Source organism: Phyllobates terribilis, unplaced genomic scaffold (assembly GCF_046119375.1).
Source record: "Phyllobates terribilis strain yellow unplaced genomic scaffold, ASM4611937v1 Scaffold_1__5_contigs__length_1240528914, whole genome shotgun sequence".
NCBI lineage: Eukaryota > Metazoa > Chordata > Amphibia > Anura > Dendrobatidae > Phyllobates > Phyllobates terribilis.
The window spans coordinates 376190893-376208447 of record NW_027362761.1 but is presented as its reverse complement, the minus strand read 5'-3'; the positions used below and the strand labels follow the sequence as shown (position 1 = coordinate 376208447).

At 46.9% G+C, this 17555-nt stretch overlaps 1 protein-coding gene across 5 annotated transcripts in view; it reads left to right on the top strand.

Moving 5' to 3' along the window:
• TAOK3 (TAO kinase 3) overlaps nucleotides 1–17555 on the top strand; it is a 203266-nt gene that overhangs the window by 583 nt on the left and 185128 nt on the right. Inside the window, exon 1 of one of the 5 annotated variants that reach the window (XM_073676390.1) lies at nucleotides 7–42. The exons of 3 other annotated variants lie outside the window; for them this stretch is intronic. The gene's annotated coding sequence lies outside the window, so the exon portion shown is untranslated. Of the gene's footprint in view, nucleotides 1–6; nucleotides 43–9506; nucleotides 9526–17555 lie in introns of those variants that run through there. One more of the 5 variants, XM_073676392.1, reaches the window with a different exon arrangement.

The window sequence follows — 17555 nt, the reverse complement described above, 5'->3', positions numbered from 1 at the left end:
GGCGGCGCTGCCAGCTCCTCACTGCAGGTCGGCTGCGGGCTGGTACGTATACCCGGGCTGGGGGTCTTTGCTTTGCAGATGTGGGGTCAGGACCCCCATAACAGTGATCTGCTGGGCACAAGTTCTCTCTCACCCCTCATGGTGCCCAGTGTGACTCCTCACTTATTGGCGCTTTGTAGTTTGCGTTGTCTTTCATTTAAAGAGACTGCACAGGTGACTTGTTCTCTATTGCTCCCTGGTATCAGCCAGTTCAGAGGCTATTTATCTGTTACTCATGATCGGGGTGACACATCGATATAACATGAAATCTCTGTCCTGGTGATGTATCACATACGACTACTTTCTGGGGGATGACCTCTAATTACTCGGATTATCCCCCCTGCTGCCCCCATACCGCTTGTTCTTGCTCTGCACATCTTCGCTTCCCCCATTTTCTGTAGTGTTTTCCTTTCTCTTCCCTGAATTTTAATGACATTGGATTAATCCGGGAATGATGTCACCGCGGACCGTATCTGTGACCCCCTCCAAGCCTCCGCCAGCCCACAACCTCCTTACATAACAGTAGCCCATCTACCAGGACTGGATGCCACAAATTCTGCATGGACTCTTCTCCCATAACACTGATTCACACCAGGCACCCCTGTAACTGTCTCAAATGTCAGGGGGGCAGTCTGTAGTTCTGACAACTCTGCGACTGTCTCATCTGTTGGGGGGGGGGCAGTCTACTGCTCTGGCACCCCGTGACTCTCATCTTTTGGGGGGGGGGGCAGTCTACTGCTCTGGCACCCCGTGACTGTCTCATCTGTTGGGGGGGGGGCAGTCTACTGCTCTGGCACCCCGTGACTCTCATCTTTTGGGGGGGGGGGCAGTCTACTGCTCTGGCACCCCGTGACTGTCTCATCTTTTGGGGGGGGGGCAGTCTACTGCTCTGGCACCCCGTGACTGTCTCATCTGTCGGGGGGGGGGGGGACAGTCTACTGCTCTGGCACCCTGTGACTGTCTCATCTTTTGGGGGGGGGCAGTCTACTGCTCTGGCACCCCGTGACTGTCTCATCTGTCGGGGGGGGGGGGGGCAGTCTACTGCTCTGGCACCCCGTGACTGTCTCATCTGTCGGGGGGGGGGGGGGCAGTCTACTGCTCTGGCACCCCGTGACTGTCTCATCTGTCGGGGGGGGGGGGCAGTCTACTGCTCTGGCACCCCGTGACTGTCTCATCTGTCGGGGGGGGGGGCAGTCTACTGCTCTGGCACCCCGTGACTGTCTCATCTGTCGGGAGGGGGGGGGGGGCAGTCTACTGCTCTGGCACCCCGTGACTGTCTCATCTGTCGGGAGGGGGGGGGGGGGCAGTCTACTGCTCTGGCACCCCGTGACTGTCTCATCTGTCGGGAGGGGGGGGGGGGCAGTCTACTGCTCTGGCACCCCGTGACTGTCTCATCTGTCGGGAGGGGGGGGGGGGCAGTCTACTGCTCTGGCACCCCGTGACTGTCTCATCTGTCGGGGGGGGGGGGGGCAGTCTACTGCTCTGGCACCCCGTGACTGTCTCATCTGTCGGGGGGGGGGGGCAGTCTACTGCTCTGGCACCCCGTGACTGTCTCATCTGTCGGGGGGGGGGGGCAGTCTACTGCTCTGGCACCCCGTGACTGTCTCATCTGTCGGGGGGGGGGGCAGTCTACTGCTCTGGCACCCCGTGACTGTCTCATCTGTCGGGAGGGGGGGGGGGGCAGTCTACTGCTCTGGCACCCCGTGACTGTCTCATCTGTCGGGAGGGGGGGGGGGGCAGTCTACTGCTCTGGCACCCCGTGACTGTCTCATCTGTCGGGGGGGGGGGGGGGCAGTCTACTGCTCTGGCACCCCGTGACTGTCTCATCTGTCGGGGGGGGGGGGGGCAGTCTACTGCTCTGGCACCCCGTGACTGTCTCATCTGTCGGGAGGGGGGGGGGGGCAGTCTACTGCTCTGGCACCCCGTGACTGTCTCATCTGTCGGGAGGGGGGGGGGGGGCAGTCTACTGCTCTGGCACCCCGTGACTGTCTCATCTGTCGGGGGGGGGGGGGGGGCAGTCTACTGCTCTGGCACCCTGTGACTGTCTCATCTTTTGGGGGGGGGGCAGTCTACTGCTCTGGCACCCCGTGACTGTCTCATCTGTCGGGGGGGGGGGGGGCAGTCTACTGCTCTGGCACCCCGTGACTGTCTCATCTGTCGGGAGGGGGGGGGGGCAGTCTACTGCTCTGGCACCCCGTGACTGTCTCATCTGTCGGGGGGGGGGGGCAGTCTACTGCTCTGGCACCCTGTGACTGTCTCATCTTTTGGGGGGGGGGCAGTCTACTGCTCTGGCACCCCGTGACTGTCTCATCTGTCGGGGGGGGGGGGGGCAGTCTACTGCTCTGGCACCCCGTGACTGTCTCATCTGTCGGGGGGGGGGGGGGGGCAGTCTACTGCTCTGGCACCCCGTGACTGTCTCATCTGTCGGGGGGGGGGGGGCAGTCTACTGCTCTGGCACCCCGTGACTGTCTCATCTGTCGGGGGGGGGGGGGGCAGTCTACTGCTCTGGCACCCCGTGACTGTCTCATCTGTCGGGGGGGGGGGGCAGTCTACTGCTCTGGCACCCCGTGACTGTCTCATCTGTCGGGAGGGGGGGGGGGCAGTCTACTGCTCTGGCACCCCGTGACTGTCTCATCTGTCGGGAGGGGGGGGGGGCAGTCTACTGCTCTGGCACCCCGTGACTGTCTCATCTGTCGGGAGGGGGGGGGGGCAGTCTACTGCTCTGGCACCCCGTGACTGTCTCATCTGTCGGGAGGGGGGGGGGGGGCAGTCTACTGCTCTGGCACCCCGTGACTGTCTCATCTGTCGGGAGGGGGGGGGGGGCAGTCTACTGCTCTGGCACCCCGTGACTGTCTCATCTGTCGGGAGGGGGGGGGGGGGCAGTCTACTGCTCTGGCACCCCGTGACTGTCTCATCGGGAGGGGGGGGGGGCAGTCTACTGCTCTGGCACCCCGTGACTGTCTCATCTGTCGGGGGGGGGGGGCAGTCTACTGCTCTGGCACCCCGTGACTGTCTCATCTGTCGGGAGGGGGGGGGCAGTCTACTGCTCTGGCACCCCGTGACTGTCTCATCTGTCGGGAGGGGGGGGGGGGCAGTCTACTGCTCTGGCACCCCGTGACTGTCTCATCTGTCGGGAGGGGCAGTCTACTGCTCTGGCACCCCGTGACTGTCTCATCTGTCGGGAGGGGGGGGGGGGGGCAGTCTACTGCTCTGGCACCCCGTGACTGTCTCATCTGTCGGGAGGGGGGGGGGGGCAGTCTACTGCTCTGGCACCCCGTGACTGTCTCATCTGTCGGGAGGGGGGGGGGGCAGTCTACTGCTCTGGCACCCTGTGACTGTCTCATCTTTTGGGGGGGGGCAGTCTACTGCTCTGGCACCCCGTGACTGTCTCATCTGTCGGGAGGGGGGGGGGGGCAGTCTACTGCTCTGGCACCCCGTGACTGTCTCATCTGTCGGGAGGGGGGGGGGGGCAGTCTACTGCTCTGGCACCCCGTGACTGTCTCATCTGTCGGGAGGGGGGGGGGGCAGTCTACTGCTCTGGCACCCCGTGACTGTCTCATCTGTCGGGGGGGGGGGGGCAGTCTATAGCTCTGGCACCCCGTGACTGTCTCATCTGTCGGGGGGGGGGGGGGCAGTCTATAGCTCTGGCACCCTACAATGGTCTCATCTACCTGCAAAGATAACTGCAGTTTTTAGGTTTGACATCCCACTCATTTTGATCCCTCTTATCTCACACCCTCCTTACCTTGATTTCTCTGCTGTAAAACCAGTTTTGAAAAGGAAATAACTTCCCAGAAATATTTCCATATCATTGTGAATTGGTGTCTACTTTCATCTGGTTTAGACTGGACTGAGATGCAGATCCTTATGGAGTTCGGAGGCATTTGGGGCTTCTTCGTGTGTATATTTTTATGGAGGAAGGGGCAATAAATACAAAAACATAATGCGGGTCCCTTTAGACTAGATGAGCCTGCTTGCATGTGATACAGTATGGATCTTCTGACACATGTGATACAACACGTATGTGCGGATACATGTGCTTCTGGAGTGATATACTCTGGCCCCACAACCAAATCTCTGGACTGTACACAGTTCAGCCTTTTTGTAGAACTGTGGTATGACCCATTTCTTATATTAAATACCATGACCATGGCCGGCTCAGATGGGAAGATGCTCATGAAAATGCATTTTGTCAAAGTGTGAAACAAAGTTGAATTGTTTTTCACTTAGTAACAGAAATCACACTTGTGAATGTGTTAATTTGAATTAGTGGCTGAAAATAGTAGCAGTGATATAACCATATTTGACTTTAGCAGCTGCCGCTCCAAGTCACATTTTTGTGTCTATTCTACGTATTACCGTGAAGAAAATGCAATGAAACCTCAGTAGGACGACCATGCTGAACTGCGCTGAATAGGGATCTTCTAAGGCCAGTTTCATACTTCCTCTTATCTCCGGTAACAGTTAGCTCTGTTCCCAAGCGCTGGTGCTGAACACTGTCCTCACCATGGTTCGCTGCCAGCACTGTGATCAGCACCAGCAGGGACCGTGATAAGGGTAGTAGTGTCTGCTTCTGCAGTGTCCCCACCTGTAAAAATAAGAATAAAATGATAAAATCCATGTAATCACCTCTCCTAGGTATCCTCTGCTGTAATCCATGTGACCGCTGCTGCAGAGGAGCCAGGGAGAACGAGCGGCTCTGGAGCTGCGCTCAATGAGTGACAGGACACCTCTCCTGAGCTGCAGCTCCGGAGCGGCTCATTCTACCCATCATCACTGTCCCAGCTGTTTCTGATCGGAGAGCTGGCAGGTAACCATGATGAGGGCAGCGTTCAGCACCTGGCACTTGGGAACAGTGCTAACTGTAGCGCTGCTTCCCAGGTGCCGGTACGTGTCACACGGATGACACACGGATGTCATCTGTGTGGTACATTTTGCAGACCTTTTATCTGCAGAAAAACGGACTTGTCTCCGTGTGGAGCACATGGACACACAGTCCGTGGAAACACTCTGACATGTGCACGGACACAGTCATTTGAATAGGTCTACATGTCAGTGTCTACAGTATGTGTGGAAACTGTCACCACTCATACCGGAGATACCCAATCCGCTAGTCATGTGTATTTCCTCACAGGCAGGGACATACATAGAAACCATGGGGCCCCATAGCAGAAGTTAGCCCCCCCCCAAAAAAAAAAAACCCCAAAAAAACCATTATCGATGGAGTCGACCCTTACAAAGTAATTTTGTTCCTGTTGAAGCCCCTAGATTGCCATTTCATTGCCTCCGTAAAGTATGGTGGCAATAAAAGTTCCTCGAAACACAGTATGATTCCTCTACAGTGAATTCTTCCACCGTACCTCCCCCACACGCATGAGGACCCTATTGTACCCCCCTCTTAACCTCCCTGGCAAAGTATGGTGAGCCCCCAACTGTGGGCTCCACATAGTCCTCCATACGGTATAATGCCCCCCGCATAGTCCTCCATGCAGTATAATGGCCCCTGTGTAGTCTGCCATACAGTACAATAATGGGACCTACATTAAAAAAATAAAATACTCGCCTCTCCTCATTCCCCTCCTGCTTTGGTCTACATAGCTTGTGTTCTCAAGCTATTCACTGCTCTGCACAACGGGCATGAAATAGTGACGTCATTGTGCGCTGTGGCGTCAGACGCAGAAGGAGAATGATAGGGGGAGAGCTGATCGCTTTCAACTGTATCTGCATCCAGGCGAGTCACCGCCTCCCTCGGTGCCTGCGCACAAGATCCATGCAGTACTATGACTGCATAGTACACAGTACAAGTGCACCTTCTGTAAAAAGTGAAGTGTGCGGGATCTGGCCACGGCGACTGCACATCACAGGGCACTGTCACATGGATAGGAGGGGGGAAACGTTATAATTACCACAGTAGGCGGGGATTACTTCCAGTCCCCGGGACTGGAACACATCAGAAACTTCAGTGAATAAATACATTTCACACCAACAAGACCTCTAATATGAGGCATACAGGTGATGGGTATAGATTTACATTTCTATCACCTGTATGCCCATATTAGAGGTCATATAAGTCCCAGGGGGTGACAGATTCCCTTTTAAAGAAGTACGTACGCACGTATGTATACTCCCCGCCAGAGACCGACTAGTGGGCGACAATGCGGCCATTTAGTGACATGGCCGTCCAGTACGCGCTGCCTTGCTATACACAAGTGTATGGAGTTAGGCCCATCCACTAGTTGGGCTCTGGCCAGGAGTATGTATAATGCATACGTACCCGCCGGGCCCAGCCCGGCTCAGAAACCAGTGAATCCTCACAGTGCAGAGTGCATGTGCTGGGGGGATCATAAGTCTGCAGCATTTTGATTGGATACTGCCTAGTTTGGAGAGGTTTCCTTCAGGATCCATTTTAACTACACTGTGTGCAGAATTATTATGCAAATGAGTATTTTGATCACATTATACTTTTTATACATGTTGTCCTACTCCAAGCTGCATAGGCTTGAGAGCCAACTACCAATTAAGTAAATCTGGTGATGTGCATCTCTGTAATGAGGAGGGGTGTTGACTAATGACATCAACACCCTATATAAGGTGTGCTTAATTATTAGGCAACTTCCTTTCCTTTGGCAAAATGGGTCAGAAGAGAGATTTGACGGGCTCTGAAAAGTCCAAAATTGTGAGATGTCTTGCAGAGGAATGCAGCAGTCTTAAAATCTCCAAACTTTTGAAGCGTGATCACCGAACAATCAAGCGTTTCATGGCAAATAGCCAAGAGGGTCGCAAGAAGCGTGTTGGCCAAAAAAGGCCCAAAATAACTGCCCATGAATTGAGGAAAATCAAGCGTGAAGCTGCCAAGATGCCATTCGCCACCAGTTTTGTCATATTTCAGAGCTGCAACGTTACTGGAGTATCAAAAAGCACAAGGTGTGCGATACTCAGGGACATGGCCAAGGTAAGGAAGGCTGAAAAACGCCCACCTTTGAACAAAAAACATAAGATAAAACGTCAAGAATGGGCCAAGAAATATCTTAAGACTGATTTTTCAAAGGTTTTATGGACTGATGAAATGAGTGACTCTTGATGGGCCAGATGGATGGGCCAGAGGCTGGATCAGTAAAGGACAGAGAGCTCCACTCCGACTCAGACACCAGCAAGGTGGAGGTGGGGTACTGGTATGGGCTGGTATAATCAAAGATGACCTTGTGGGACCTTTTTGGGTTGAGGATGGAGTGAAGCTCAACTCCCAGACCTACTGCCAGTTTCTGGAAGACAACTTCTTCAAGCAGTGGTACAGGAAGAAGTCGGTATCGTTCAAGAAAAACATGATACTCATGCAAGACAATGCTCCATCACATGCATCCAACTACTCCACAGCATGGCTGGCCAGTAAAGGTCTAAAAGAAGAAAAAATAATGACCTGGCCCCCTTGTTCACCTGATCTGAACCCCATAGAGAACCTGTGGTCCATCATAAAATGTGAGATCTACAGGGAGGGAAAACAGTACACCTCTCGGAACAGTGTCTGGGAGGCTGTGGTGGCTGCTGCACGCAATGTTGATTGAAAACAGATCAAGCAACTGACAGAATCTATGAATGGAAGGCTGTTGAGTGTCATCATAAAGAAAGGTGGCTATATTGATCACTAATTTTTTTGTTTTTTGCATGTCAGAAATGTTTATTTCTAAATGTTGTGCACTGATATTGGTTTACCTTGTGAAAATAAACAAGTGAGATGGGATTATATTTGGTTTTTATTAAGTTGCCTAATAATTTGGCACAGTAATAGTTACCTGCACAAACAGATCCTCCTAAGATAGCCAAATCTAAAAAAAAAACACTCCAACTTCCAAAAATATTAAGGTTGGATATTTGAGTCTTTTGGGTTGATTGATAATATAGTTGTTGATCAATAATAAAAATAATCCTCTAAAATACCATTTGCCTAATAATTCTGAACACAGTGTAAGTGATATGCACTTTCTTTTTCACACAAGGAGTCTTTCAAAACCTCTTCAGTGGGGGGTCTCTTCAGTGGGGGGTGTGAACCCTCCCAAAACGTGTCATAATAGCATCTGGGGTTCCCATAGGAGTGAATTGGAAGAGTTTTTGAGATGGATTTTTGGAGAGTATCTGCTCAAAAAAAAAGACAAGGGTGGGCTTGAATGCAGCCCAGGAATACATAACAGCCTTTCCTTTTGAATTGCATTGATAGCCTTAGGCTATTTTCACACTTTGCATATTTTCAGCTGCGTTTTACAGTACCAGCAAAGTCTGAGATCCCAGAAATCTCATGCACACAGCTTGTTTTTTATTTGTTCAGGATTTTGTGTTTTTTTTTTTTTTGTGGCAAAACCAAAATACCATTTTTTTTATTACATTTTTTTTTCTTATTTTTTCTTTCACTGAACTTTATGTACATGCATAAAGAGACAAAAGGACAGTGAAAAAAGTGCAGCGAAAAATCCTGATCAAACCTCCTCCTGGCAAGAGATCAGGTTTTGCTGCAGGAAAAAAAACAATGAAAAAAACACAATGTGTGAACATAGCCTTAGGGTATGTGCCCACGTAGCGTTTTACAAGTGTATATGCTGCTCAATTTCCGCAGATAAACGCTTGTGAAGCGCTTGTTAATCCGTCCCCAATGAGAATCAGCAATTTCAATGCCCATGCTGCCGATTTTTTTTTTCCGCCGCGTTTTTGATGCGCTCAAAAATCCACAGCATGTCTATTAATTTTGCGTTTACGCATGCGGAATTGCCTTGTCAATGCAATAAAAAACGCAAGGCAATTCTGCATGTCCCAAATGCTTCTAAAACGCCTGCCAAATGCCGCAAGCGTTTTTCCGGGAAAGGACATGCAGAAATTTTCTGCTTCATTTCTGCAACGTGGGCACATAGCCTTAAGCCTTGTCTCCCATGTTTGCTGTGGTTTTACGGTGTCCTCCCTGGTTAACTGTTGGTGAGGGCTTGCATCGGAAGTGTGTTCGCACCCCATCATCTGTGGGATCCTGCTTCGTGGCCTCCTCTTCTGAAAACGTGGACATTTGCGCGTTATGTCTGGGCCTTTGCAGCGGTGCTTGTATTACACCTCTAGTGCTGTTACTGTGGTATTTACTGCCTTTATCTGAACCGTCCATCGGTGGCATTCCATTCCAGCCATTTATTGTATCATATATTTTTATTGCATTTTTTTTTTTCTCTGTCCATCCGCTTCCTTGTACGGCGGTATGGATGCCAGTGCCCACTATCTGTCTTTGAGTAGCTGACAAGTGACTTTCTGTTAAGTAAAAAGAGGAAAGAAAGTAACCTGCAGGAAGTTGACTGAAGTGGGGGAAACAGCATCAAAGTGAAGTTGTGAGAAGCTCCCGGCTGGTTGACCTCTCGCTGTCGCTGCTGCTCTGGAGGGAAGACCCTGCGGCTGCTTCAGCGCAGAAATAAAGGGACATGCAGTTAGGTGTGGCATAGCGTTTCCTTTCTGGTACATATGGTAAGACATTGCCTGGCATAGCAAGCCTGCAGATCCTGATAAGACAGCGTATGTGCTGTGTGTGTACTGTGGCGATTAGTCAGCTTTTCTGCTGCTACATGGGTAGATATGTTAATTAATAGAACTGTAACCTCTTTCCAAATTACCTCTACGGTTATCTACAAGGTAGCAAATACTATATACTTTTAGGAGGGATCCTCATGCACACCATAGACCTCACTGCTGGGGAACATGCAGCTACTTTACTTTTCTGGGTGTGTCAGATCCAATCTGCTGATCTGTAGAACAAGTATTTTCACCTCGTCTGCAGATCTTCTAATCAGATGTACGCGAAGAACCTGCTTACCCTATAAGGGGAATTTGAGATGTTCTCACATGTCAGATTTCGTGTAGATTTCGGCATGAAATCCATGTCATGAATTCCATGCATGTGAATGGGGTTCCTGCAACTGTTCACATGCCCTGTAAAATGGCCAAACTGTAACATCAACCCCAGAGGTAAGTGGAGTGCTGGTGCCACATGTACACTTCTGCTCCATTGACCCAGGGGGTCTTTGCTGTCGGACCACCCCTCGATCATACACTTGTGGATAAGTGATTAAGTGTATTTAGTAGCTAAATCTCTTTAAATGTGTGTAAGAACATACTTTGCTTCAAGGTGTTCTCCCCAGTCACAGGTCCCAGAATATCCACTTCTAGCCCTGTGGATGACACTGGAGATAAGAGCTGTGTGTGCAGGAGGCTGGCTGACTTGCCTCAATAGTTTAGACAGAAGGGGCCTGTCTTAGCTAATCATTGGAATGTGTCCGAACTAGCCCCGACCATACACTGCACTTGCCATGTGCCTACAAAGAAGATGCCCAAGTTGTATGTAGAGCTGCATATTCAGAGCATTTTCCCACAAAAGTTAACACTGATTAAAACAGTGATTTTGTGCCAACAATGTCTGAATGGTTTTATATTTTATTTATTTTACTCACTTATATAGCGCCATTAATTCCACAGCTGGTCAGACAATAATGCCACTGTCTCCATTGGGGCTCACAATCTAGATTCCCTATCAGTATGTCTTTGGAGTATGGAAGGAAACCGGAGAACTTGGAGGAAACCCACACAAACACGGGGAGAACATACAAACTCCTTGCAGATGTTTTTCTTGGTGGGATTTGAACCAAGGACCCCAGTGCTGCAAAGCAACCATGCTAACCACTGAGTCACCACCGTGCTTAAGTTTATGGTGTTAATTAAGAATATGACTTCAGTTTTGCCAGATTGGCTCTAGTTTCTGAGATATTTAATAGTTAATTATTATAGAATTCTGGCTTCAAAAAGACACTTGTATATCAATTTGTAGGCTTACAATGCTATAGAAAATAATTATATGGACTACTTCCATACCTAAGGTACTGATAACGACAGACCAAAAGCTATTGCATTTATCGCCCACAAGTCGCATTGGGGAAATGCATTATTTTCATGGTTGAATTATCTCAAAAGCTAGAATCAAGTCAGCAAAAATAATGGGATTTTTGAATTCGGCACCCTCAAGATACCTTAAATCAGTGTTCCCCCAACTCCATTCCTCAAGGCCCACAAACAGGTCATGTTTTCAGGATTTCCTTAGTATATTTTCCTTTTCCTTAGTATTGCCCAGGTTATGCAATTATCACATGAGCAATACTAAGGAAATCCTGAAAACATGACCTGTTGGTGGGTCTTGAGGACTAGAGTTGGGGAACCCTGCCTTAAATCATACATGTCAAACTCTAGCCCGTGGGCCAAATTTGGCCTGTAGAGTAGTTTCATTTGGCCCACGACACCAGAAACACCACCTTTATGTGGGACACATTATTCTGTATGGAGGACTGTGTGGGGCCCATTATTCTGTATACTGGTTGGCCCGTGACTTTGTCCAAGTTTATTCATTTTGGCTCTGTGTATTTAAGTTTGACATCCCTGTCCCAAATCCATTCATAAAACCTTGGCACCTGGAAAAAATTTTTTATAGACCTTTATAATCTAGTAAATATTCTTACATGATGGATTTTCCATAGAAGGCTTTGAAAAATTCTAGAAAGGTTTAAGAGAAACAGTCTTCATTGTGTAATATAATGACTGGAGACTTGTGCTGGGGTTTGTCTGGTATGAAAGTCTAAAGTGTAAGTACTGAACATGGTAGAGCTTCTCTTAAAGAGGATGTGCCAACCCTTAACGTGCTAGTTTTAGTAAATGGTCATATTGCCCATAAAATAACAATTGTGGTTTTTTTTTTTTTTTTTTTTTTATAAAACCTCTGTTCCCCCTCCATTTTTTTTGCTTTGTTTCATTTGCTATTGAAATCCAGTGGTCAATTCAATAAGTAATTTCCCTGCTCGGTCTGACACTTGCAGCACTGATTTAGACCAGGGCTGTGGAGGAGATTTGGCTTACCGACGACTCCTCAATTTCCATGACACCAACTCTTTTTTTTTTTTTTCCACTACTCAGACAACCTCTTCTCAATCCCTGTGTTTTCCCCCTTGTGAAAAAAACACCTATACTCGCCTCACTATCCCAGCAGTGTCGGCACTGGCTCGCCCAGGGATTGCGTGACATTGTTGTGTGAACCCTGCTGCCAATGTCACTCGATCCCCGGAAGAGCCAGTGCTAACACGACTGAAAGGTGACATAGGCGAGTACAGTTGTTGTTGTTTTACTAGGGGGGAGAAACATAAGGGTTGTCAAAGTAGTGGACAAACCCTTTAAATCCATGTAATTGGGTCGAAAAAATTTTGCAGTTGGGTTACATAAAATAGTTCAGTACCATTTGCCTTCTATATCCTCTGTGTTGCACGGTCATTTGTATGCAGAAAGAGTTGGCTAAGAAACAATCAGTCAGGCCATTATGACGGGCTGACAGTGAGTTTATAACTCTTCTGTCTTTTTCTGAGCTCCTCGCAGCTGATATATGGTCACTGATCACCACATCAAAGTTTAATGTGCAGGGAACGAACAGCCTGTAAAAGCCAAATGGTGCAACATTTTTAATGAAACCTATTGTGTGTTTTTTTTTTTTTTTTTTTTGCCTCCAATACATGGATTAAAGTTTAAAAAATAAACCAATATTGCCCACAAAGGTGCACAACTGCCTTTTAAAGTATGTCCTGTGTTTGGACTTGTTTGATAATTGCCATAATAGAATTCAGCACTTGTAGAAATATCTCTTGTGCATTCTGGCTTTTTTTTTTTTTCTTTTAAGTTCTCACCATTTTTACTGATCAGTCATGCACTGCAATTTCAAAATTCTATTACGGATTTAAGAGTCCTAGTTTTTGGAACATGGGCACTGGAGCCTAAAATGTTGCTAAATAAATGAAATTTTAAAATTGCTGCATTTTGCGCATGTGCTCCTGGACTGATCAGAGCCAGGCTGTCTAATGACCTAAAACCACAGCAAAATGAAATGTGTGAACTTGGTATGGACATAAAATCTTACTTGTATTACATTTTTCACTATTGCATGTAGAAAATCATCCTACTTCCGTATTGAAAAGAAAACACCATGCACTTTTGTCAGATTCCTGCAGTGTAATAAGGCTTGGACTGGCCCATGGGAGAACAGGGGAGTCCTCCAGTAGGCCCCACTGCAGAAGTGGAAACCACTCTATATGAGCAGGACTTGGCACAATATACTTGATCCACTGTGTACAGACAAGGGCAACATCATTCATTTAACAAACTACCCAGTGAATTATTATGTAGAAGCATAGCTAAATTTGTGAATGAGGGTAATGAAATATTTGCATATAGCTAAACAGTTGACCCCTGGAGTTCATCTTATTGGTGGGCCCTAGGCACCTCAGTCTGACATTGAGTGTAATGCAGATGTCACAGGAAGCTTGCTGAGCAACTTTCCAACCAGTCATCCGCACCACTCCAGAGTTTTTTGTTTTTTACATTTTACTGCTGGAGTGGTGCCACTAATCTAAGTTCCCTGCACCTAGTATCATACTTACCCGTCACAATCTTCATCTGTTATCAGCGCTACTCCAGTCGGTCTTCTGCAGGTTGTGACCTGCCAGATCGCGCCAGTGTTTGCTGGCCGAGCCGTAAGTCACAACTCAATGTAAGACTATGAGACTTAGATCGAGGGTCTCATAGACTTGCACTGAGACCTTGTGACAGTTACCTCTGACTTCAGGTCAGTCAAAAGTTGCGGTCACAGGATGGCGACATGGGACCAGAGCAGCACAAGGAACAGCTGAAGATGGCGGCTGGTATGTATCATACTAGGGTCAGGGAACCTATGTTAGTGACACCACTCCAGTCCTGACAAAAAATAAATGTTAAACTGGTCACATTATGGAATAGTGGCTGCAAAGTTGAATAAAACATAGGTTTTTATTTTGTAGTTTCTCCTCTCCGTTGTGGAGATATTGGCTTGCACAGATAAATTATAATTTGTGAAGTTCAGCTGGACATTACCAGAGATTTGTCTCTGGATACGTGTACTTCTTCCCCTGCATGAGGTTGACCAATAATAAGCAGCAGCACACAGAGAAAATAAGAACATGCCCTCCTCACTGATCTGTGTAGAGCTGCTTTCCCCAACTCCAGTCTTCAAGAGCCATCAACAGGTCATATTTCCAGGATTTCCATATCATTTCCTGTGCAGGTGATAAAAATACTAAGGAAATCCGGAAAACATGGCCTGGTGGTGGCTCTTGAAGGCTGGAGTTGGGGAACACTGGTGTAGGGTTACAGCAAATCTGAGTTATGTATCCTTTAGAACCCTCCCAGATCTCTTCTCAAAGCAGTCAGTGTGTGTGTGTGGGGGGGGGGGCAGGTGAGAACTGACAACACTGAGAGGAGATCTGCAAGTGTTTGTAACAATACCGAACTCAGTTCTGCTGTATCTCTACACAGTAGCTGCAGAGATCAATGAGGAGAGCAAGGCGTGTTTTTGTACATGATGCCGCCTGCTTATGATTTGTCAACATCATGCAGGGGAAGAAGTGCACGCCCCCAGAGAAAAATATCTGATAACGCACAGATGAACTTCACATAAATTATAATCAAACTTTACAAACTATTATCTCTGCAGCAGAGACAAGATAAAAACTACGCTTCAGGGTTTGCCCACACTAACATCGGTCCCATTTTCATCCAGGGGAGAGAGACGAATTCTTTTTCTCACCGATTCCAGCTGAGGAAAAACTTTACAGATGAACACTGCCTCATTGAATAATGTTGGTGCAAGTGCAATGCGTGTTTTTTGTTTGTTTTCTCCTCCTCCTCCTCTCGCATTTCACTTGCTGTAGTGGGAGCAAGGCCTTACTCCACTCTGCAGCCACTATTTGTGATGTGGCCAGTTTAATAGGCTCAAACTGGTTACTGGTCCTCTTTAAAGAGCACTTGTCATTTCAGGTAGCTATTCAAAAGAAGGCCATGTTCACACAGCGTTTTGGCATATGTTCAATGGCTCGCTCGAAGCTTCTCCCCGAAGCCCTGCAAAACAGGAGTCCGGTGTATGTGCTGACAAGGCATTTTGCTATACTGATGCAGTTGGAGTCACACTGTGCTCTGACATTATTTTTGGCAACATATGTCGATTTGCAGGTAGACCTTAAGACAGATGACTACATCTTGCTTCCCGCCTTCCGCTAAGGCTGAAAATGATGTCTGAAAGGGTTCTGTGGCTCTATGAGCATCCTAGTCAATGGTCTCCTCAGCACATACACACAATTTTAGTTTTTCTGGGGCTTTGAACATAAGCCCCGATGGAGCCTTTGACCATATGCTAGAAAGCTACGTGAATATGATCTAAGCTGTTGTGTACAACCTCTGGCAAAAATTATGGAATCGCCGGGCTCGGAGGATGTTCATTCAGTTGTTTAATCTTGTTGAAAAAAAGCAGATCACAGACATGGCACAAAACTAAGGTAATTTCAAATGGCAACTTTAGGGCTTTAAGAAACACTAAAAGAAATCAAGATTAAAATTGTGGTACTCGGTAAGGGTAATTTTTTTTCAGACCAAGCTGAGGGAAAAAATTATGGAATCACCCTGTAAATTTTCATTTCCAAAACTAACACCTGCATCAAATTAGATCTGCTCGTTAGTCTGCATCTAAAAAGGAGTGATCACACCTTGGAGAGCTGTTGCACCAAGTGGACTGACATGAATCATGGCTTCAACACGAGAGATGTCAATTGAAACAAAGGAGAGGATTATCAAACTCTTAAAAGAAGGTAAATCATCACTCAATGTTGCAAAAGATGTTGGTTGTTCAGTCAGCTGTGTCTAAAATCTGGACCAAATACAAACAACATGGGAAGGTTGTTAAAGGCAAACATACTGGTAGACCAAGGAAGACATCAAAGCATGAAGACCGGAAACTTAAAGCAATATGTCTCCAAAACAGGAAATGTACAGCAAAACGAATGAGCAACGAATGGGAGGAAACTGGAGTCAATGTCTGTGACCGAACTGTAAGAAACCGCCTAAAGGAAATGGGATTTATATACAGAAAAGCTAAACATAAGCCATCATTAACACCTAAACAGAAAAAAACAAGGTTACAATGGGCTAAAGAAAAGCAATCGTGGACTGTGGATGACTGGATGAAAGTCATATCCAGTGATGAATCGCAAATCTGCATTGGGCAAGGTGATGATGGAATTTTTATTTGGTGCTGTTCCAATGAGATTTATAAAGATGACTGCATGAAGAGAGCATGCAAATTTCCACAGTCATTGATAATGGGGCTGCATGTCAGGTAAAGGCACTGGGGAGATGGCTGTCGTTACATCTTCAATAAATGCCCAAGCTTACATTGATATTTTAGACAGTTTTCTTATCCCATCAATTGAAAGGATGTTTGGGGATGATGACATCATTTTTCAAGATGATAATGCATCCTGACATAGAGCAAAAACTGTGAAAACATTCCTTGAAAGAAGACACATAAGGTCAATATCATGGCCTGCAAATAGTCCGGATCTCAATCCAATTGAAAATCTTTGGTGGAAGTTGAAGAAAATGATCCTTGACAAGGCTCCAACCTGCAAAGCTGATCTGGCAACAGCAATCAGAGAAAGTTGAAGCCAGATTGATGGAGAGTACTGTTTGTCACTCATTAAGTCCATGCCTCAGAAACTGCAAGCTGTTATTAAAGCCAGAGATGGTGCAACAAAATACTAGTGATGTATTGGAGTATTCTTTTGTGTGTTTTTTCATGATTCCGTAATTTTTTTCCTCAGAATTGAGTGATTCCATATTTTTTCCCTCTGCTTGGTCTGAAAAAAATTACCCTTACTGAGCACCACATTTATCTTGATTTCTTTTAGTGTTTCTTAAAGCCCTAAAGTTGCCATTTGAAATGACTTTAGTTTTGTGCCATGTCTGTGATCTGCTTTTTTTTTCAACAACATTAAACAACTGAATGAACATCCTCCGAGCACAGTGATTCCATAATTTTTGCCAGGGGTTGTATCTAAGGGATCACACTATTTCTGTTAAATATATGACTTGTATGACATTTTTCACCAGTTTACCCCTCTGCATTTCCCGATTTTTCTCATTTTCAGTTCTCTTTGAGCTAGTGGGGGAGACTATGATCTCTCCTATAGACATTACAAGGGGACGTGAGATTCTGGCTCTTACGCTGTTTCATATGTTTCTTAAGCAGTTACAATGTTTGGAAGAAGCAGAATCCGCCTAATGGACATCATACTGTAGTATTGAGCAGTGTAGCTGTGAATCCAGCTCTAGTATAAGCTAAAGCTTCCTCTAACTACAGCAAGATCTGCTTGTTTTGTTACCCTGCTCCAGCTTTCTCTTCCATATCTTATAATAGTATCAGGTAACAGATCCTTTGATACTTCTGCTGTTAGCTGGCAGTCTCTCACTTTTACCAAGAGTGTTTTTAAGCTTTTTATTTTTTTTTTTAGTTTTTGTTACAATGGATGGTGAGTTCAGAGGGGTTGGGGAGGCAAAGAAGTGACTCATAAGTGGAGAAAGAAGCTAAATTCTACATATTTTTTTATTTC